Here is a 22,229-nt window from a genome sequence, read left to right as displayed (position 1 = left end):
TTTCCTTCAAGGAAAACGGGCTACACTTTGAAAAAAAAACTGCTTTATTTAAAAGGAGTCACGGACATGGAGGTCTGCTGACTACAGCAGGCCTCCATACCCGTGAGTGCCCATAGTCGCTATGGGGCCGCAATTTGCGACCCACCTCATTAATATTAATGAGGTGGGTCTTTGCCACCCCATAGCGACTCGCAGAAGGTGTCTGAGACACCGTTCTGCATAGCAAATTGCGAGTTGCAATTTGCGAGTCGCTCGGACTCGCAAATTGCAAGTCGCAATTTGCCAACTTCCTACATCTGGCCCAAAGTCTCTTTCAAGCACAAAGTACCTGGTTTGGAGTGGAAAATCTCTGCAGAGGGCCGCAGAAGAAGAGATACGTGGAAAAATGGTGTGCGCGTCGATTTCTCCCCAGCACACACAGACTTGCGTCGTTATTTTTCATGCGGGGAAGTCGTGCATCGTTTTCCGGCGTGCGGACAGTCTCTTTCTGTGGGTCACGGAGATTACCAGATGTCCCGGGTCTGTGCGTGGATTCTCCTGCTTGTTTTCCGGCTGCACGTCGTTCTGCGGGGCTGTGCGTCGAAGTTTCGCTCTCACGGCAGGCGTTGCGTCGATTTCTCCTCTGGAGGTCGGGCGGTGTTGTCCTTGCGAGGCCGTGCATCGAAGTTCCGGTCGTCCAGAAGGCGTCGCATCGATCAGCATCGGTGTGCAGCGTTTTTCTCGCCGCGGAACAAGCTGTGTGTCTAAAATTTCGGCGCACGAAGCGTCCAAGTGAAAAAGAGAAGTCTTTTTGGTCCTGAGACTTCAGGGAACAAGAGGCAAGCTCTATCCAAGCCCTATGACAGCACTTTCACAGCCAGACAAGAGTTCAGCAAGGCAGCAGGCCAACAGCAAGGCAGCAGTCCTTTGTAGAAAGCAGACAGGTGAGTCCTTTGAGCAGCCAGGCAGTTCTTCTTGGCAGGATGTAGTTTCTGTTTCAGGTTTCTTCTCCAGCAAGTGTCTGATGAGGTAGGGCAGAGGCCCTGTTTTATAGCCAAATGTGCCTTTGAAGTGGGGGAGACTTCAAAGAGTGGCTAAGAAGTGCACCAGGTCCCCTTTCAGTTCAGTCCTGTCTGCCAGGGTCCCAGTAGGGGGTGTGGCAGTCCTTTGTGTGATTTCAGGCCCTCCACCCTCCCAGCCCAGAAAGACCCATTCAAAATGCAGATGTATGCAAGTGAGGCTGAGTACCCTGTGTTTGGGGTGTGTCTGAGTGAATGCACAAGGAGCTGTCAACCAAGCCCAGCCAGACGTCTATTGTAAGGCACAGAAAGATTTAAGTGCAAAGAAATGCTCACGTTCTAAAAGTGGCATTTCTAGAATAGTAATATTAAATCCGACTTCACTAGTCAGCAGGATTTTGTTTTACCATTCTGGCCATACTAAATATGACCTTCCTGCTCCTTTCAGATCAGCAGCTGCCACTTCAACAATGTATGAGGGCATCCCCAATGTTAGCCTATGAAGGGAGCAGGCCTCACCGTAGTGTAAAAACAAATTTAGGAGTTTTACACTACCAGGACATATAACTACACAAGTACATGTCCTGCCTTTTACCCACACAGCACCCTGCTCTAGGGGTTACCTAGGGTACACATTAGGGGTGACTTATATGTAGAAAAAGGGGAGTTCTAGGCTTGGCAAGTACTTTTAAATGCCAAGTCGAAGTGGCAGTGAAACTGCACATACAGGCCTTGCAATGGCAGGCCTGAGACAAGGTTAAGGGGGCTACTTAAGTGGGTGGCACAACCAGTGCTGCAGGCCCACTAGTAGCATTTAATCTACAGGCCCTAGGCACATATACTGCACATTACTAGGGACTTATAAGTAAATTAAATAGTCCAATCAGGTATGATCCAAAGTTAACATGTTTAAAAAGGGAGAGGGCATATGCACTTTAGCACTGGTTAGCAGTGGTAAAGTACGCAGAGTCTAAGAGCCAGCAAAACAGTGTCCAAACAGTGGAGGGAGGCAGGCAAAAAGTTAGGGGTGACCACCCTAAGGCATGTCAGGTCTAACAAATACACTGAAGCAGGATCTGCATTCCATGTACAACACCAAGCACACCATTACCTCCTAGCGGAAGCATAGCATTTACGCGTGCCGGAAGACAAGGTCTTGGCGATGAAATCATTAGTTTCCTGCGAAAGGCCTGGGAGGCTCCAACGTTCCCTGAAACCTTTCATGCCACTAGAGAGAGGCATCCTGACAGGATTAGAGGATGCAGAAGTCCTAGAGGGTCCAGCAGAAAATTCCTCCCGTTAGGGATCAGAACAGGGGGAGTACAAATCATCTCCAGCGCCACTGGAAACCAATCTTGGGCTTTCCAAAGGGGCACCATCAAAATCAGATCACCAGCTGACACCGGGTCTGTTCCAGGACCCCGGGGATCATCATAAATAGAGGAAAGGCATAATTCAGATGTAGGGATCAGTCCTGAAGAAAAGCATCCGCTGCTGAGGCCTCTGGATGCCAGCTGAAAAATCCCACGGGTGCAATCTCCAGTCAATGGCAATCTCGTCACCTTCGGGATTTCAATCTGCCACTGCATTGTTCCAGCCCGGGAGATATTCTGGCACCACCGAAATCCGATGTCGAATGCAGAAATGCCAAAAATCTTTTGATATTTCTGCCAAGAGACTGGACTTTTTCCTGCCCAGCTTGTTGATATACTTCACTGCGGAGCTATTGTCCATCCGGAGGAGAATACAAGAATCTGTCTTGACAGGAGAAAAACTCTGGATCGCAAAGGATCCCACCAGAAGCTCCAGGCAATTCATGTGGAGATCCAGTTCTGCGCTTGACCAACGTCCCCCGTAGACATTTCGCCACAATGAGCTTTCCACCCCCAAAGACTGGCATCCGACTCTATCACAATCTCTGGAGATGAGTTGAATATTGCTTTGCCATTCCAGGCATCCATATTCTCCAACCACCATAGCATTTCCTTGTGGGCCTCTGATGATAGAGGGATCTGATCCAAGTAATTGAGACCATTCTGACGATGAGAGACTTTGAGGTGTTGCAGCGCTCTGTAATGAAGGGAACTCAGGAAAATGTCCTGCATCGAAGAGGATAACAGGCCTGCCACCTGGGCAATTGACCTCAATGATACAGTCTGCTTGCTCAGCATCAATTTCAATTCTCTCTTCATGTGGAGGAGCTTTTGGGAGGGAAGAATCATTGGGCCAGCAAAGAGTCCACTTGGAAACCCAGAAACTTAAATTTGTTGTGACAGTATCAGTACAGACTTTTTGAGGACGCACAATGAACCCCAGATCTTGAAGAAGCGAGATCGTCCATTCCAAATGGCTGAGAACCAATTGGGAACATTGAGCCATGATGAGGATATTGTCGAAGTAGAATATCAGACTAACACTTCTGGTGCCGAGAGCTTCTACAGTTGGACACATCACCTTGGTGAAGCACCTTGGAGCTGACAGTAGGCCAAAAGGAAGGACTTTGTATTCAAAACATCGTCCTTTCCAAAGAAATTGAAGGAATCAATGATGAGGAGGAAAGATAGGAATGGTCAAATAAGCATCCTTCAAATCTAAACGCACCATCCAGTCCTTCTCCTGGAGGACGTCTCTCAGTAAATGGATGCCCTCCATCTTGAAATAGTGATAAATAATCCAGCCATTGAACAACTTTAGATTCCGGACAAAATGGGAGCCACCTCCCTTTTTGGCTACTAGAAAAATCGGACTGAGGAAACCCATAGGGTGAGGCAGGGTTTTGACAATGGCACCCTTGGTTAAGAGCTAGGAAAGTTCTGCAGACATGAATTCCTGATCTTGTCGAGAAAAATACTGTCAGGCACGTTTTTGTAGATACTTACAAATTAATTTACAAAGGAGTTTTGACAGCGAGAGCCGGAGTGAAAAATCAATGACCAAAGGTCTATTTATTTTTGCTGCAGCAAAAGAGGACAGGTTTACCACTGGCATCCCTGGCCCGAAGTAAAGTGTGCTAGCATGGAGCATTTAACAGTGATATTTATACTCGTACATCAAAGGATACATAAAGTATGTAAATAATGATATACGTCATACAGATATTTTAAGGAGGTAATCAGTTTCCACACACCGGTTTCATTCCCTGCTTTGTCCTCGACTCCCTTCTGCAGCTGCCTGACTTCTCACATTCTTGAGACCCTTCAAAGGACTGCGTGGTTCAAAGGTATAGATATCAGCCTTTCCCTCCCCAAAATACAACAGCCGAGGTCGGTTAGTTATTTTTACCACATGATTATAATGAGTAATATGCCCCAGCTAGGGAAAGAAACCAGCTGCAAGCCTGTGGTGTGGAGCCAGGCTTATTTTACTTAAACAAATATACATAAGATAACATATGTGATAGGCAGTGCGTTCAGAGAGAAAGAGCTCAAACTTGCACGTGTTAAAGGAAAAGGAGCAATTCAAAATGGATTCTTACAATCAACCCTTTTGAGTTTTTCTCCCTGAACATAATCAACGTTTGAAAGGAGTTCTAAATTTCCTCATATATGTTGAATTTTACTCCTACTTCCTTGGAATTGACATTCATGGGGACATAAACAACCGATGGGTATGAGCAACCAGTACCTGTAGTGAGAATAGTGGGATCAATAGCCATTAGGGAATTTATCTCTTCTCTCTGCATCATAGTTTGATTGGTTTCTAGTATTTTAACTGGAGGAAGTTTACACAATTTTAAACAGGAACAGAAAGCAGGTAAGCACTGTACTAACAGACAGCTTAATATAATAGCTATTATTATAAAATGTATGCCTTTAAACAACCAGCCCCACCTGCCAAGCCAAGACCATAACCATGATAAATTTAAATTGCCTCTTTCATATTGGCCCCCCTTTTCAAATACCTGTACTGCTTCTTTTATTTTCCCAATATCCAATTCTATCTCTGATGAGTTGTTGACAAAGTAGCAGCATTTTTGCTGGTACTGATGTTGGATTAAAACACATACTCCTCCTTGTCGTACTGTAATCAAATCTAGAGCAAACCGATTTTGTATCGCCAATTGGACTGCAGAGTTTATTTCTAGCTGTACACTTCCTATGGCCTCCCTGGTGGCATTAAATGCAATGGCTAATTCAGCAGACATGTTCATCATTGCCAGCTGTAAGTCGAAAATTCCAAATCCTGGAATAAGAACATGTAGTACTTGAAATACCCAGATCTTTTGTTCCTCTAATATGGGCATCCCTCGTTTGTACCTATGTGCAAAACTCCCCATGTTAAGGGGCTGGGAAGATGATATCTTGGATATCACAGTAAAGTTGGGTGCCAAATATGCCAGTGAACATATCCCTTCCCAGTTTAGAGAGAGTACTTTATATGCAGTTCTTCCACATACAAAATACATGCCTCCCTGGATTTGTGAATTTATAATACTGTATTTTATTCGGGGCAAACCCACACCCTCGGGTGTGTCATGCTCAGAACTATTATAATACTTGTAATCCACCCAAATTTCATTTAGCAATGATACATTTGCCCAGGGTGCAACATAAGAACATCTAGCCATCAAGAGGGGGCCAAGGAAAACCCGGGACAATATCACAGGTGAATTCTTCTCATTTCTATCCCATTCCCTGGAGTGATCATATAACAATCCTTCTGGATCTACCAGAACCTCACTTCCTCCCACCGTCCAGTTCCAATAATTTACAGTGTAATTTTGCTGAGTCCCATTAATTAATGCAGTCCAATTTCTGTCTAATTTCTCCTCTCCTTCAAGATCCCAACTCCCTGTTTTAATATCAAATGACAAAGTGTAAACACATTGCTCAGGTGGGATCTTCCCCATGTATTTTGCCTCTGGGTTTTGCCCGTAAAAATAGGTACCAAAACATATGGGAAACATTTTAAGTGTGGCATTCTCTCCAGGAATCGGGGAAAGCTTGTATTCTGCCTGGGTATTAGGGAGCACAACACACCTAGGGTACCACTGACATTCTCATTGGTCACATCTCCAAGTGGTATTTGGTACAAGACACACTTCCCCTCTTTCATATTTGCTTGGTGATACTGGTACTTCATACAGGCCTATAGGGTCCTCAAGGTGTCTAGACAAGTGCCGGCAAATCCAGCAGTCAGTGAGACTTAATGTCTCAGCCAACTTTCCATGAACCTTTATCAATGGATGTAAAGTGGGATTTTGCAACAATGATGCAACACCGCTGGACATTATACATATTAACATGAGGGTCACTAGGTACTTCATTGTTGTTTTGTAGAAATAGTTATAAGACCACTCTTCTCTATTCTCTCGAGGGATATTTGTCCTGCCAAATGGATATATTTTCATAATTTTATTCTACTCTCCTCCTTGTTCCTACAACCTTTCTATGGTGCCGTTTTACTCGTCTCAACCACCTATGTGTGTTCAAAAATATACCCACACAATTACCAAATATGCAAATGCTAAATATCGAGACCACTATACTAATAATCATATATGTATATCATTTTGCCAGTTTAACATTCAAGTTAAAGATGCCGCACTCACAGAATTGTGATAAATCCTCTTTTATTTCAGTAAAGAAACAATCCCACCACCTAACACCTACGCATTTCGACCTTCTCGGTCTTGATCACGGTAACTTATTACTCCAAAACATGTTCCATTTATACTTTTCCACTAAGCTATGCCTTTATGTGGCATTCTGGGATATGTAGTTATATATATAACATATCTAGTGCCACAGCATATCACCAATAAACATAAACTTGCCTCAAAAGTGTTACTAATATAACAAAAGAAAACAAGTGAATTAATATACACCCAGAGTATTCAAACAAGTGTGTGATAATAAAGTGCAGTCAGAAACAAAATGGAAACACCAATAGTTGCTACTCCTCCATACTGGTTACATTGTATATATCAGATACTACTGTCATAACTTTTGTTACTAATTATAAATACCTAATGATTAATAGTTAACAACCAAACTATATCTTTCAAATCACTACAGGGATACTTGCCCCCCTTATTTTTTCAAATTCTACATCAAAATCATAATCGCCTATCCTTGGCTTACTGTAAAGACAGTAGTATATCATTGTTATTTCAACATCATAAGTGACAATACAACTCCTCATCGTAATTAATTCCATGGGGCATCTTGGTTTTTAGTTTGATGATATATTTCGACTCCAAACCTCTTAGTTTCTGAACCCTATGACCCCCTCGTTCATGTTTATGTACAGTTGCAATACCATAGTATTTCATGGTCATCCAATTCAAGTCTGGGTGAGTTTTAAGATGTTTCGTTATAGCATAAGACATGTCCTCATTTTGCACTGCCCTTATGTGTTCTAAGATGCGCTTTCTTAAAGGGCATATGGTCCTGCTCACATATTTCAGGCCACATTGACATTCTAAAACATACACCACAAAAGAGGTCTCACATGTAATTTTTTCTTTGATCACTAAATTTTTTCCTCTGAAATCTGTAACAAACTTTTTATCACAACCAATTTTGCATGCTTTACATTTTCTACAACAGAAAAAACCCTTGTTGCCCCCTATTAACCAATCAAAAGCTCTGGGCGACTCAAAATGACTTTTTACTTGCATGTCCTGCAAAGATGGTACTTTTCGATATGTAATAGGACACGTTCCGACCCGGTGTCCAATGTCACTATCTTTTTGGATTAGATGCCAATGTCTTCTCAATACTTTTACAATTTGGTGGTTTTCTTTACTGTAATCCAAAATTAGTCTAATCTCACCCTTATTCTGTTCTGGGTGTGCTAGCACATTACTTTTTTTGGCCAACACCTGATTGCGGGTTTTTTCTTTTGCCTTCAATTCTCCTAGCTTAATAGATTCCAAGGTGTATCCCCTATCATATATGTATATATACAAATAATTGAGTTTCCTTCAATGTCCACAACCCACTAGGGTTCAGCAATGCCGTGCGTCCCACTCTAGCAGTTATGCTGCACTAGTTGGTCCATGAACTAGTTTTTCAAATACTGGGCAATAGATGTTGGCTTGATCCTAGGTCTCTTGACCGCTCCTTGTCGAGTTTTAACTCCTGATGAGAACTCAACTCCCCATGAGTAAGTCGCTATACTTCAAAGTTCGTCTTCAGTATAGTTTGTCAGTTTTGTTCAGTGTTTCCGCAAAATGAGGGCAGAGGCCAGCAATTGCAACCAGATCTGTGGTGTGCTGGGTACTTAACAGAAAAAGGCATCTTCTTTCCCGCTGGGACTACAGACCGCACCAACCCTAATGACTGGCCGCTTCCGTAGAACTGGTACTTGGTTTTTCTCGCCAGTCACAGAACTGTTAACACCACTTATACACTTTCTTATCAGAGATAATATAGTTGCACAAGCTGCATCCCACTATGCTTGTGTTCTCGTTGAGACAGTTGTTCTGACCAATGTTCTGGTGTCGTTGCACAGGCTAGTCACCCGTATTCATGTTCATGCTGAAGTTTTAGTCATTGCAATCATTTACAACCTCGTCGCCCAAGGTGTGCGTAACAACAGTGAGGATAGGTTGTTTTAATGCTGGTACATCAGGGGCATGGGAAATGCCTGTGGCGGTGAAAGCGGGGAACTGTATTTCATGAAGGCAAGCGTGCTGTATTCTGCTGAACAAAGGATTCTTTGGCCATTCAGAAAAGACCTCAGTTTGCAGTTCCAGGCTGGGAGCTATCAGGGTGATGTAAATGTAGCTTTTCGTAGGGGTCACCAGTTTACGCACCTTCAGAATTCTGTTAATTTGGGTGGGCGAGGACGCAGATTGTATCGATGAGTTTGTTGATCTTCAAACAGCAAACCTTCGTCACTGGGCTGCTATGTCACCTCAGGAGCAGAAATGGTAGCACTTGAATCATGTGGAGGTGTTTCCTGTCTCCCTACGTCTCTGTAATCAGGAGGCAACGGTAATTCTGCTGTTGGAGTAGATTGCAGTGGAATTGGTGCACGCTTACAATGGCTAGCATGTATCCTGTTTTTCCTTCCTTCCACTGCCATCTGTGTTGCAAGCAGTACCTGGGCTGGCCCCCGCCACCTGGGCTGAAGACTGTTGGTTCTTTGAAAGTTCTTTGTCATAAGCCAATCCCCCAGCTTGAAAGGGTGACCAGGGCCTTCAAGAGGAGTCGGTAGGCTGACCTTGACCTGTTGGTGGATCAAACGCAAATCTTTAGTCAGTTGTTTACAATAGTCTACAAACAAAGGATATTGTACTTCAGAAAGCTTCTTTGGTCGTGGTACCCCCCAGATATTGGCTGGCCTTCCCATGACTACTTCATAGGGGGATAATCGTGACTTGCTACTGGTAGTTGTCCTAATGGACATTAATGCGAGGGGCAAAGCATCTGGCCATTTTAAATTGGTTCCCGCACAAATCTTAGCTATTTTGCTGTTCAAAGTGTAATTATACCTTTCTACAAGGCCCGCTGATTGTCGGTGATTTGCAGCATGAAATCGCTGTTTGATGTTAAGGGCGGTACAGACCTTTCCCATTACCTCATTAGCAAAATGACAGCCATTGTCACTCCAGACTAATCTTGGCAATCCGTATCTAGGAAAGTATTCTTTCAGTAATATTTTGGCGGTAGAGAGGGCACCATTGTCTTTTAATCGGTAGGCCTCTATCCATTTTGAAAACATACATACTACCACTAACACGTATTTCAGTTTGTTACATGGTTCCATGTGGATAAAATCCATCTGTATAGCCTCAAAGGGGAGGTCAGGAGGGACAACAAAATGGCCAGGGGGCGTAGGGGTCCCTTTTCCTGCATTGTGTACTGCACACACCATACAACTTTTGACCAGGTTATTAGCAGCTTTGGATATCATGGGATTACTCCAAACGTGGTCCAAAGTTGTCTTGATGCCTTGGGCACTGATGTGTGCAGGACTGTGGGCCATAGTAACCATAGTGCGTACATAACAATTAGGTAACATCCACCTTCTTCTGTCTGTGTCATCTGTGTAACAACCCTCACTGTCTAGTCTACCGTTCTTCTCCCACTGTTTCCTTTCTTCTGCTGTTGCTTCTGCTTGAATATCTCTCACACACTGCAAAGTATTTTCTAATACTTTGTTCTTGGGCTCCCCCCTGATACTACTCTCAACGTATGCATTGTCAAATGGTGTTCGTGCTGTTGCTTTCGCAGTAGAATCTGCAAAAGCATTTCCTCGTCCTATATCATCAGTAATTTCCTTGTGGGCACTACACTTAATGATTGCGACCAGACAGGGCAGGCTGAGAGCATTCAAAAGTGTCACAATCAAGTTGCCATGCTGAATGGTAGTGCCATGTGACGTGATAAAGCCTCTATTCGCTCAGAGTCGCCCAAAATTATGAGCTACTCCAAACGCATACTGGCTATCAGTGTAGATATTAACACTAAGATGTTCACTTATTTCACAAGCTCTGGTGAGGGCAATTAATTCTGCAGCCTGTGCCGAATTTTGCGTGATTCTATGAGATTCAACCACTGTTTTTAATGTGGTGACTGCATAGGCTGCAGTGGTTGTACCGTCTGGTAACTTGAAGCAAGACCCATCTACAAACAGCTCTCCCTGTGGGTCAGATATGGGAGTATCTGTTAAGTCTACCCGTCCCTTGGTTTCTTCCTCAGTGGCAAAAATGCAATCATGATCAAATTCCACATTGTCCTGAGGGAGCGGTAGTAACGTAGCTGGGTTCAAGCCATTGCACCGCTTCAAAGTAATATTTGGACTGAACAATGTTAATTCATAACCCGTTAGACGAGCACTGGTGAGGTGCTGCGTCTGTGTCTTGTTTAACAAAATATCAACTGCATGAGGAACCATCACAGTGAGCGGATTGCCACCAACAAACCCTTCACTTTGTTTCACTGCAGCAGCTGCAGAAGCCACTCCTCTAAGACAAGTAGGCAAAGCTTGCGCCACAGTGTCCAAGGTGGAAGAGAAGTATGCACAAGGGCATTGTCTCCCACCTTGATCCTGTGTCAGAACAGACAATGTACAGCCATGCTTTTCATGCACAAATAAAACAAATGGTTTGCTGTAATCCGGATTACCCAATACAGGAGCAGAGCACATCCCCTTTTTTAATTCCTGAAAAGCCTCCTCACATCTGTCAGTCCAAGGTACCGGAGAGGGCACATCTGAAAGTGTCAGAGCAGTCAATGGTTTTGCTATAAGTGAAATATTTGGAATCCACTGTCTGCAAAAGGATGTAAATCCCAAAAATGCTCGGACTTCAGAAGGGGTGCGTGGTGCAGTCATTGTATGAACCAGTTTTATTCTGTCTGGATGTAATCTCTTTCCCTCCTTAGAGAGGAGGTGTCCTAGATAGGTGACCTCCTCTCTACAATACTGCAATTTTGGGAGGGACACCTTATGGCCCAGAGATGCTAAATGATGTAATAATGCAACAGTATCAGTCTTACATTGTGTCATGGAATCTGAGGCATTTAAAATATCGTCAATGTACTGCAACAGTGCAGAGCCTGAAGGTGGATTGAATTGGTCTAGTTGACGTTTAAGACATTGACTATATACACTCGGGGACCCCACAAACCCTTGTGGAATTCTTGTCATTGCGAATGATCTACCAAAAATTGCGAAGCTGAACAAATATTGTCTTTCTTCGGCAATTGGAATACTAAAGAACACATTCTTCAAATCAATAACGGAGAAATAACACGCAGTGGGTGGGACCATGGTGAAAAGACTATTCATGTCTGGGACCACAGGAAACTGGGGAATGGCTATTTTATTTATTTCTTGAAGATCAATAACTAATCGATATACCGTGTTATCAGTAACTGATTACTCACCATCTGATCTATTACCATCATTTTGTTTCTTTACAACAGGAAGAAATGGACTGTTACAGGGGCTGCTCACTATTTCCTTTATTACACCTGCATGCACAAGATCAGAAATGACTGCCTTAAGCCCATTTTCGCTTGCTTTAGGTAATTTGTATTGAGGAACATGAGGTAACCGGGCACCTGGTTTGATTTTTATTACAATAGGGTCGATATCCATAATGCCTACATCATTTTTGCCTTCGCCCCATAAGCGAGGGTCTATTTCCGCTAGCTCTGGGGGTAAGTCGTATTCCTGTGAGAACATGCACCGAGTAGGGGCAACACTATCCATAGTTACATAGACACCATCTATTGAACAGTGAATAACTGCATTTAATTTCTTTAACGTATCTAATGCAAACAAGTTTTCATTGCAACCTGAGGTTAAAGAGAGTGGCGTGTGTACTGTAAATGGTCCTACAGTTACTCTCATAGGTGCTGAGATGGGGCTCACCACGGGGATCCCAGAAATCCCAATTGACGTGGTATAAAGCAATAGATGTTCTGGTGGCACCAGTATCTAGGAGAAACTTATGGCCCTCTCCTTCAATTGTTACATCGATATAAGGACCACTCTGATCTACAGGAATACTTACTCGCCCCTGGCCCTGTATGTGGCTGTCCTAATAATTGTAGGATTCAGAAAAGGAATCATCAGCATAATATTGTCGTTCAAATGCATTGTCAAAAATATTAGTATTATGCGGGACCTGGTTCTCATTCTGCAAATTCTGACCATTTCTACCTCTTCCTCGCCCTCTTGTATTGCCTGACGCGTTCCCTCTATCACGTGACATACTTTGCCTTCCTTCTAGTAATGGCCAGGTATCACGCCAATGGCCATCTTGTTTACAGTAGGTACATTGGTTGATATTCAATCGGCGGTCTTGGGGTGGTGCAGATGCACCTCGGCCTCAACCCTTTCCCCGTCCCCTTGGTGGGCCACCCCTTGGCTGAGGGGTTGTGTCCCGCTGGGGATATGCCTGCTGTAATAGTACCTTTTTCTTAAATTCTTTCACTGACTTCTCATTCTTTTCTAATTCTTCCTTATACCTGTTCTCATAATATTGTGCCATCTGTAAAATCTCTGCCTGTCCCTTCGTCATCCACGAACTCTCTGTTGCTTTTAATTTTTGTGATATTTCAGGTAGAAGGCCATTAACAAAGCGTTCCACAAATAGCGTAACACCTGTTACGGTGCCGATGTCTTGACCGCTAAAATCTATGAAAGCTTGTTCAATTCTAGTAAAATAATCTGGGACATCTTCACCTATTTTCTGTTTATAGGTGGCAAGTTTTCCCCAATCCACAGTCTGAAGGGGAATAACCGTTTCTAATTTAGTCAATATCTAGGTAAATTTAAAATATCCTGATGAGGCAGGGATCCTTGTGCCCTCTGTGCTTCTAAAACCCCCCATGTAGCTCCCAAAGTAGTACTCTTCGAATGTTATGCCAGACTTCAGGGCCCAATAAGACACCCAAAAAATAATCAATGTCTTTGAGTGTCATTATGATGGTGGAAATAGCAATTCTAAGGTCCCAATAGAATCCAGCTGGATTCTTTCAAGGATCTGGCAAGTCTTTTTTTTATAGCCATTACCTCCTCCCTTTTCCATAAAAGTAAGGTAAAGGGTCGCTTCCATTGTGTGCAAGGAACAAAGTATCGAAAAAGGGGTGCACTGTTCCACAAGAGAGAGGGAAACAAGAAAACTGATCAAATAAGAAATTGGCGAATCTATACTGAGTATTCTTAGGAGGGCCCTCAAGCACCCACTAGGGTGACAGGTATCATCATCGGGCTCACTCCTCGCCAGACTGGTGCTGCAATGCCTGGCGGGCCTCCCAACATTCTGGGTGGCACTCAACCTTTGTAAATTCGCTAGCAACGAGGGTCTGGGAACAAAACTGAATAAGGAAAGGAGAGTGTAGAATACGACAGAAAATTCTTAAAATTAGCTCTGAACCTGAGCCATTATTTTAATGTGATAGAAATTGGGTTCAGGCCAAGATTAAAAACAATAAATATAAGAGTGTTACTGGAAATAATGTACCGTCACACTCTATGCTTCAGGGAAGGTAGTTCGCCTAATCCTGCATGGTCAACATGTTTCGCGTCTGTGGTTGGTCACAAAGTGATCCAGTGACGCTTCTTCAGGACCCACACAAAAAAACTATTGATTATTAAACTACTTCTCCTATGTGTCAATAATAAATCAAGTGCACATCAAGTCACTTACAGTGTAGAAGACAGAATATGTCTAAGTCAATTGGTCAGTACAGTCGCCCATCCCATGTTAGAGATTGGGCTCCCTAGGTCTGCGCTAGCATCAACCAAGGAGAACAAATTTGTTTTGTCCTCGGTTCATCCGGAAAACCTACCCCCTGCCGCGCGCCTGTAGAAGGAACAAAGTATGCAGACCCTTCACCTACGAACAACTGTGATGAACGGAAAAGTGACAGACTGCAGGCTCTCCTTGTAACTCACACCAACTAAACCCACCAGAAAACCAAAGCAAAGTCCTAAACACATTAAACACATTATAACTTACTTCTGATGTTGGCATGCTGTTGCATCTTGTGTCTGCTACTTGTCTAAAATTAGTGTTTGTACTTAAATATTGTTCTTCTACACAACTCGCATACTAACTTGTTACTATCGGCACTTACTTCTCCTAATACTATCCATTCCTGAACCTTACAAACTCATTACTGCCCCTCAACGCTCACTCAGGGACTGCCTCCTGAAAGCAAGGGGAGTCTAAGGGTGAAAAATGGGCAAAAAGTGGGAATCAAATGATTGATTCCCTCATTAATACTAAGGTGATCCTCAGGGTCCCACTTGTGATCACTGTTATTTCTACTGCTACCTCCCTCCTTTAGTTATCAATGTCCCCAGTATTGAGAACTCTGAGGAGGAGTTACCAGGTGACATAAGGTATATTGTTATAAGGACCTTAGTGGTGCTGAACAAGGAGAAGTTTACCTCTTTAAAGAGTTAGAAGAACGTTTTTAGGACATCAGTCGAAGCTCTTTCAGGACCACATTCTTCTGCTTATGTATAGTGGAGCTGTGCTGCCCCTTGGGAGAAATGAGCACCGCCCCACGAATGGAGTAATTTACAGAATGTTGGATGTTTTAATGTCATACCTTAGTATGGTATTAGTGTTACAACAACCAGTTATCCTGATATTAGCTCAAATTTAGAGATAAATGTGCAAGTACAGTTCTGTCTGTTTTTCCACAATGACTGTTGTAGAACTAGCACCAGCGTTTTGCTTGTGCTTTCCTACTAATAGGCACGGAATGCAGTTCTTTTCTGTTAACCCCTTCTGTGCCGAGGACGTAATGGTTACGTCCTGCGGCACAGTGCTGCTGTGCCCAGGACGTAACCATTATGTCCTGGGCACCCAGCCGAGAGGGAGTGCTAGCGCTCCCTCTGTGGGGTTAGTTAGGGATGGAAGGGGAAGCCCTTCCCCTCCCGACCCCCCCTACCCCCCGTGACGTCAGCGCACGAACGCGCGCTGATTGTCACTGAGCCTCTTCCCATTGCGCTGGAAGCTCAGCTTCCAGCGCGATGATCGGAAGAGAAATGCTTTGCATTTCTCTTCCGATCACGGGGAGGAGGCAGAGAGGCTTCAAAGGGAAGGAAATGTATTTCCTTCCCTTTGAAGTCTCTCTCTGCGTTTTGGCAGCCGGATTGTAAAGCAATCCGGCTGTCAAAACGCACACTAGACACCAGGGATGTCTTTTACAAAATGAAACTGGCATAAAATTAGCGACCTCTTGGACAAGGGTCGCTCCCAAAGGGGCATTTTTTTTTTAAGGCCTTTTCTGCCCTCCTTGGGGGCAGAAACCACTAGACACCAGGGAGTTTTGTTTGTTTGTTTGTTTTTCACGTAAGGGGAGCGACCCCTTAGGCAAGGGTCGTTCCCCTGGGGGGCAAATTTATTTTAGGCCATTTCTGCCCCCCATGGGGGCAGATCAGCCTATTTTTATTAGGCCGATCTGCCCCCACGGGGTCAGAAACCACTAGGCACCAGGGATTTTTGTTGTTGTTGTGTTTTACAGATGGGGAGCGTCCCCTTAGGCAAGGGTCGCTCCCCTGGAGGGGCAAATTGTATTTAGGCTATTTCTGCCCGCTTTCGGGGCAGATTGGCCGATTGTAGGTCAATCTGCCCCCAAGGAGGGCAGAAACCACTAGGCAGCAGGGATCTTTTTTTTGCGCCGTCAAGCAAGGGGAGCTACCTTGTAGGCAAGGGTCGCTCCCCAGCGGGGTGTGGGGGCAAATATATTTTAGGCCATTTCTGCCCCCCCTGGGGGCAGATCGGCCTATTGGTATTAGGCTGATCTGCCCCCGGGGGGGGCAGAAACCTCTAGGCGTCAGGGCAAATTTTTTTTAATGTTTTTTTTGTTTCTTTTTTTTTTGTTTTTTGTTAGAGATGGGGAGCGACCCATTAGGCAAGGGTCGCTCCCCTGGGGGCCAAATTGTATTTAGACCATTTCTGCCCCCCTTGGGGGCAGATTGGCCGATTGTGGGTCAATCTGCCCCCAAGGGGGGCAGAAACCACTAGGCACCAGGGATAAAAAAAAATTGCGCCGTCACGCAAGGGGAGCGACCTTGTAGGCAAGGGTCGCTCCCCAGTTGGGGTGGGGGGGCAAATTTATTTTAGGCCATTTCAGGTCGGCCTATTGGTATTAGGCCGATCTGCCCCCAGGGGGGGCAGAAACCTCTAGGCGCCAGGGCAAATTGTTTTTTTGTGTTTTTGTTTTTTGTTTGTTTGTTTTTTTAGATATGGGGAGCGACCCATTAGGCAAGGGTCGCTCCCCTGAGGGGCAAATTGTATTTAGACCATTTCTGCCCCCCTTGGGGGCAGATTGGCCGATTGTAGGTCAATCTGCCCCCAAGGGGGGCAGAAACCACTAGGCACCAGGGATCTTTTTTTTGCGCCGTCGCGCAAGGGGAGCGACCTTGTAGGCAAGGGTCGCTCCCCAGTGGGGGTGTGGGGCAAATTTATTTTAGGCCATTTCTGCCCCCAGGGAGGGCAGAAACCTCTAGGCGCCAGGGCAAATTGTTTTTTTGTGTTTTTTTTTTTTGTTTGTTTTTTTAGAGATGGGGAGTGACCCATTAGGCAAGGGTTGCTCCCCTGGGGGCAAATTGTATTTAGACCATTTCTGCCCCCCTTGGGGCCACTAGGCACCGGGGATTTTTTTTTTGGCGCCAATGTCACGCAGGGGGAGCGACCCCATAGGCAAGGGTCGCTTCTGGGGGGTTGGGGGACAAATTTATTTTAGGCCATTTCTGCCCTCCCCGGGGCCGGCTGAGCAAGAGGCCAAAATCCACAGGTAGGCACTGTTTTCTATGAAATAATGTGATGTGTCCACGTTATGTTTTGGGGCATTTCCTGTCGCGGGCGCTAGGCCTACCCACCCAAGTGAGGTATCATTTTTATCGGGAGACTTGGGGGAACGCTGGGTGGAAGGAAATTTATGCCTCCTCTCTCATTCCAGAACTTTCTGTCACCAAAATTTGAGGAAAATGTGTTTATTTAGCCAAACAGTGAGGTTTGCAAAGGATTCTGGGTAACAGAACCTGGTCAGAGCCCCACAAGTCACCCCATCTTGGATTCCCCTAGGTCTCTAGTTTTCATAAATGCACAGGTTTGGTAGGTTTTCCTAGGTGCCTGATGAACTAGAGGCCAAAATCTACAAGTAGGCACTTTGCAAAAAACACCTCTGTTTTCTTTAAAAAAATGTGATGTGTCCACGTTGTGTTTTGGGGCGTTTCCTGTCACGGGCGCTAGGCCTACCCACACAAGTGAGGTATCATTTTTATCGGGAGACTTTGGGGAACGCTGGGTGGAAGGGAATTTGTGTCTCCTCTCTGATTCCAGAACTATCTGTCACCAAAATGTGAGGAAAACTTGTTTTTTTAGCCAAATTTTGAGGTTTGCAAAGGATTCAGGGTAACAGAACATGGTCAGAGCCCCACAAGTCACCCCATCTTGGATTCCCCTAGGTCTCTAGTTTCAAAAATGCACAGGTTTGGTAGGTTTCCCTACGTGCTGGCTGAGCTAGAGGCCACAATCTACAGGTAGGCACTTTGCAAAAAACACCTCTGTTTTCTTTCAAAAAATGTGATGTGTCCACGTTGCGGTTTGGGGCAATTCCTGTCGCGGGCGCTAGGCCTTCCCACACAAGTGAGGTATCATTTTTATCGGGAGACTTGGGGGAACATAGATTAGCAAAACAAGTGTTATTGCCCCTTGTCTTTCTCTACATTTTTTCCTTCCAAATAAAAGAGAGTGTGTAAAAAAGGCATCTATTTGAGAAATGCCCTGTAATTCACATGCTAGTATGGTCACCCCGGAATTCAGAGATGTGCAAATAACCACTGCTCCTCAACACCTTATCTTGTGCCCTTTTTGGAAATACAAAGGTTTTCTTGATAGCTATTTTTCACTCTTTATATTTCAGCAAATGAATTGCTGTATACCCGGTATACAATGAAAACTCACTGGAGGGTGCAGCTCATTTATTGGCTCTGGGTACTTAGGGTTCTTGATGAACCTACAAGCCCTATATATCCCCGCAACCAGAGGAGTCCAGCAGACGTAACGGTATATTGCTTTCGAAAATCTGACATTGCAGGAAAAAGTTACAGAGTAAAACGTAGAGAAAGATTTATGTTTTTTTCACCTCAATTTCAATATTTTTCTTTTTCAGTTGTTATTTTCTGTAGGAAACCCTTGTAGGATCTACACAAATTACCCCTTGCTGAATTCAGAGTTTGTCTACTTTTCAGAAATGTTTCGGTTTCTGGGATCCAGCATTTGGTTTCATGCCCATTTCTGTCACTGACTGGAAGGAGGCTGAAAGCACAAAAAATCGTAAAAATGGGGTATGTCCCAGTAAAATGCCAAAATTGTGTTGAAAAATTGGGTTTTCTGATTCAAGTCTGCCTGTTCCTGAAATCTGGGAAGCTGGTGATTTTAGCACCGCAAACCCTTTGTTGATGCCATTTTCAGGGAAAAAAACACAAGCCTTCTTCTGCAGCCCCTTTTTCCAATTTGTTTGAAAAAAAACGGAATTTTCACTGTATTTTGGCTAATTTCTTGGCCTCCTTCTGGGGAACCCACAAAGTCTGGGTACCTCTAGAATCCCTAGGATTTTGGAAAAAAAGGACGCAAATTTGGCATGGGTTCCTTATGTGAACAAAAAGTTATGAGGGCCTAAGCGCGAACTGCACCAAATAGCCAAAAAAAGGCTCGGCACAGGAGGGGGAAAAGGCCTGGCAGTGAAGGGGTTAATACAAAAGTAGTGTTAAATGCACTAAAAACATATTTAGCAATTTTTTTTAGCTTCCTACATATCCTACATAATCTAAATAACCCCCAAAGTAGTGTTGTCTGTAAATAACAAAATACACCACATATAAGAACATAACTATTCTATCTTTTTTTTAAATAATGGCTTGAGTAAGCACATGACCCCAGTTGCCCAGGCAAGGTAGATTTCTCTGTTTAGTTTTGGCTTCACGGCATAATTATCTGGGTGCCAACTTTTTAGTAATTCTTTAAAATATGCATTGAGTGGCCTTTGGCTTGGCTGAGTCAGAGGAGAATTGCTCTCTCACCTCATGCTGGCAGTGTGCTAGACCTGGCATCTTTTGGTGTGTTTGCCCTCTCTTTTTGCTTTCTGACTTCCTGTTTTATGTATGCTTGACTTCGTTTTTGCTGATTTGTTGTCTCTGTGCACACTACCACTGCTGATCAATGCTAAAATTGCAAGTGCTCCCTCTGTAAAGTGTGCCATGATTGATATTTCTATGATTGTTTTTTTGATTTACTAGTAAGTCTCTTGTATTGTGCACAGGTGTGCCCAGGGCCTATAAATCAAATGGTACTAGTGGGCCTGCAGCACTGTTTGTGCTACCCACACAAGCAGCCTTCCAAAGGTGTCTCAGACCTGCCACTGCAGTGTGTGCGTGCAGTTTTATACTGCCATGTTGACCTGGCTAGTGCACCCTTTTGCCGGGCCTAACCCATCCCTTTTATTGCATATAAGTCACCCCTAAGATAGGCCCAGGCAGTCCCATGGGCACGGAGCAGTGTATTTAAAAGGTAGGACATGTAGTAGTGTGTTTTCATGTGTCCTGATAGTGAAATACTGTGCATTTCGTTTTTTACTATTGAAAGGGTATCTCTTCCATACGTTAACATGGGGGTCTGCCTTGAAACATCTTTCAAGTGTAGATTCCCATGGGAAGGCAATAGGAAGTTGGAGTTTGGGATCTTTAAACTCACAGTTTAGTGAAGATGTTTTTTAAATTGCGGGTTTGAAAATGCCACTTTTAGAAAGTGGGCATTTTCTTGCTTAACCATTCTGTGCCTGTCTGTGGAATCCGCACAAACAACTTAGGTGTGCCTTGCATATCCTGATGGACCTTCCTGGGCTAGAGTGGTGGGAGGAGCTGACACTTGCACCTGACTAGGGCTGGACCTGTCCTGCACAAAGAAGCCTCCCCCTGCTGAACAGTGTCTGGGATGGAGCAGGAAATAACTGAATCTTGTGAGAAAGAAGGACTTTCCTTTGAAGTTTGCCTTCTTCAAAGGCCATGACTAGTATAAGTAGTGGGGCCCTGACCCCAGACCTTTAGATCTGTTTTGAACAAAGGAACCTGCCAAAAAGAAGAGCTGGAGAAGCTGTTAGGAAGGACTTCCACTTTGCTGCGTGCTTTGCTGTGTTAGCCTGCTGCTTGTTGCTTCTGTCTTGTGCAGAGAAAGAACTAGACTGAACTTTCTGCAACTTATTGCTTGAGTTTCTCCAAGGGCTTTAAGTAGAGCTTGCATCCTCTTGGAAGTCTCAGGAACCCCAAAGACTTCACATTCATCTGCCAACAGCGCTAGGAACTGTATTTTGTGCTGCAACAGAAGAATAACAACCACAACCCCACCGACGACGACGCTAGCTGCTCCGTGACCTGACGGCACCACACAAAGCATTGCCCCGCTTCACACTGCAACCTTGGTCTCACCGATCCTGACACCGTCATCAAGCCCCTGCTTGCACAATGACCTGTGGGCACCACACGTCTCATCGCCTTGCGTAACACTGCATCCCTAGTATCACCGGCAATGCCGCTCTACGCTGACATCGTCACTGCTGCCTGAGGACACAGCGCGTGAGGTACATGAAGTATCGCCCCGTCCCACACCACAGCTGTGGTCTACCGATGTCAGCACCATCAACTCCAGCCTCGTCAACCGATGCTGCTGTTTGCACCATGACCTGTGGGCACCACACAATGCAGCACCCCGCTTCGCATTGCAACCTTGGGTCTATCGATGACAGCGCTTCAGCAATGACGACGATGCTGCCTGCACTGGGACCTGCAGATGCCACACATTGCACCGCCGCGCTTCACACCACAGCCCTGGTCTCACCGACGACGCTGGATGCCATCACCGAGCTGCTGCCTGCACCATGACCTGTGGGCACCGCACGTCACATTGTCCCACTCTGCATCGCAGCCCTGATGCCAGCGCACCTGACTTCATCTTTATGGAGTTTGATCTGCAACATGTGTGTCTTCCAGACGTCGGTTCCAACCTCCGAACCCAGTGCCTCCCAATGCCAGCGATGTCGCAACTTTGAATCTCATCATGAGGACCACGACACCCTGTATTTCCAAGGTACTGTTTGCAGGTCTCCCGACACCATAGCTGGTCTGTGACCTCACGGCTGGCCTGAACTGTTGGGTTTTTTTGTTCTGATGCCATGGTAGCCCCAGACGGAACTATCGACTTCACAGAACTATATTTTAAGCTAACTCCTACATAATTCATACCTTTATTACTGTATGTTGGATTTTCCTTGTATTGGTCTTGTTTTACACAGACAAATATTGGCTTTTTTTCTAAAACTGGTGTGGTGTCATTTTGTAGTGTTCTCACTGTATTACTGTGTGTTATGTGCAAACTCTTCACACATTGCCTCTGAGATAAGCCTCCATTCTCATGCCAAGCTCCCAAGGGGGTGAGCAGGGGTTATTTTTTGGTGTGTAACTCCTTTATCTGGACTAGATGGAAGGGTCCCTGCTTGGACAGGGTTCAGGCCACTGCCAACTAGAGACTCCCACTTCTAACTCAAAGTATCAGTCTGCCATCCTGAAAGTGCTTCTGTTAGGATGCACACGGGATTCATTATTCTAAATCTGAAAAGTAAACTCAACTATGCTATTTGTCACATTGTTTTTTCTATTATATGTATTTCTACACAGAAAGCAATATTTTCTGCTACTTTGCCACAGCACTGACGAGGCCAGTAGGACAGGCTTTAATGCTTAAACACCATT

At 44.6% G+C, this 22,229-nt stretch overlaps 1 protein-coding gene across 1 annotated transcript in view; it reads left to right on the top strand.

Moving 5' to 3' along the window:
* The window catches only part of LOC138286783 (apolipoprotein L3-like), a 486,723-nt gene that overhangs the window by 13,245 nt on the left and 451,249 nt on the right, over positions 1 to 22,229 (top strand). The gene's annotated exons all lie outside the window — the stretch shown is intronic.

Source organism: Pleurodeles waltl, chromosome 3_2 (assembly GCF_031143425.1).
Source record: "Pleurodeles waltl isolate 20211129_DDA chromosome 3_2, aPleWal1.hap1.20221129, whole genome shotgun sequence".
Classification (NCBI taxonomy): Eukaryota; Metazoa; Chordata; class Amphibia; order Caudata; family Salamandridae; genus Pleurodeles; species Pleurodeles waltl.
This window is presented reverse-complemented; position numbering and strand designations above follow the sequence as displayed.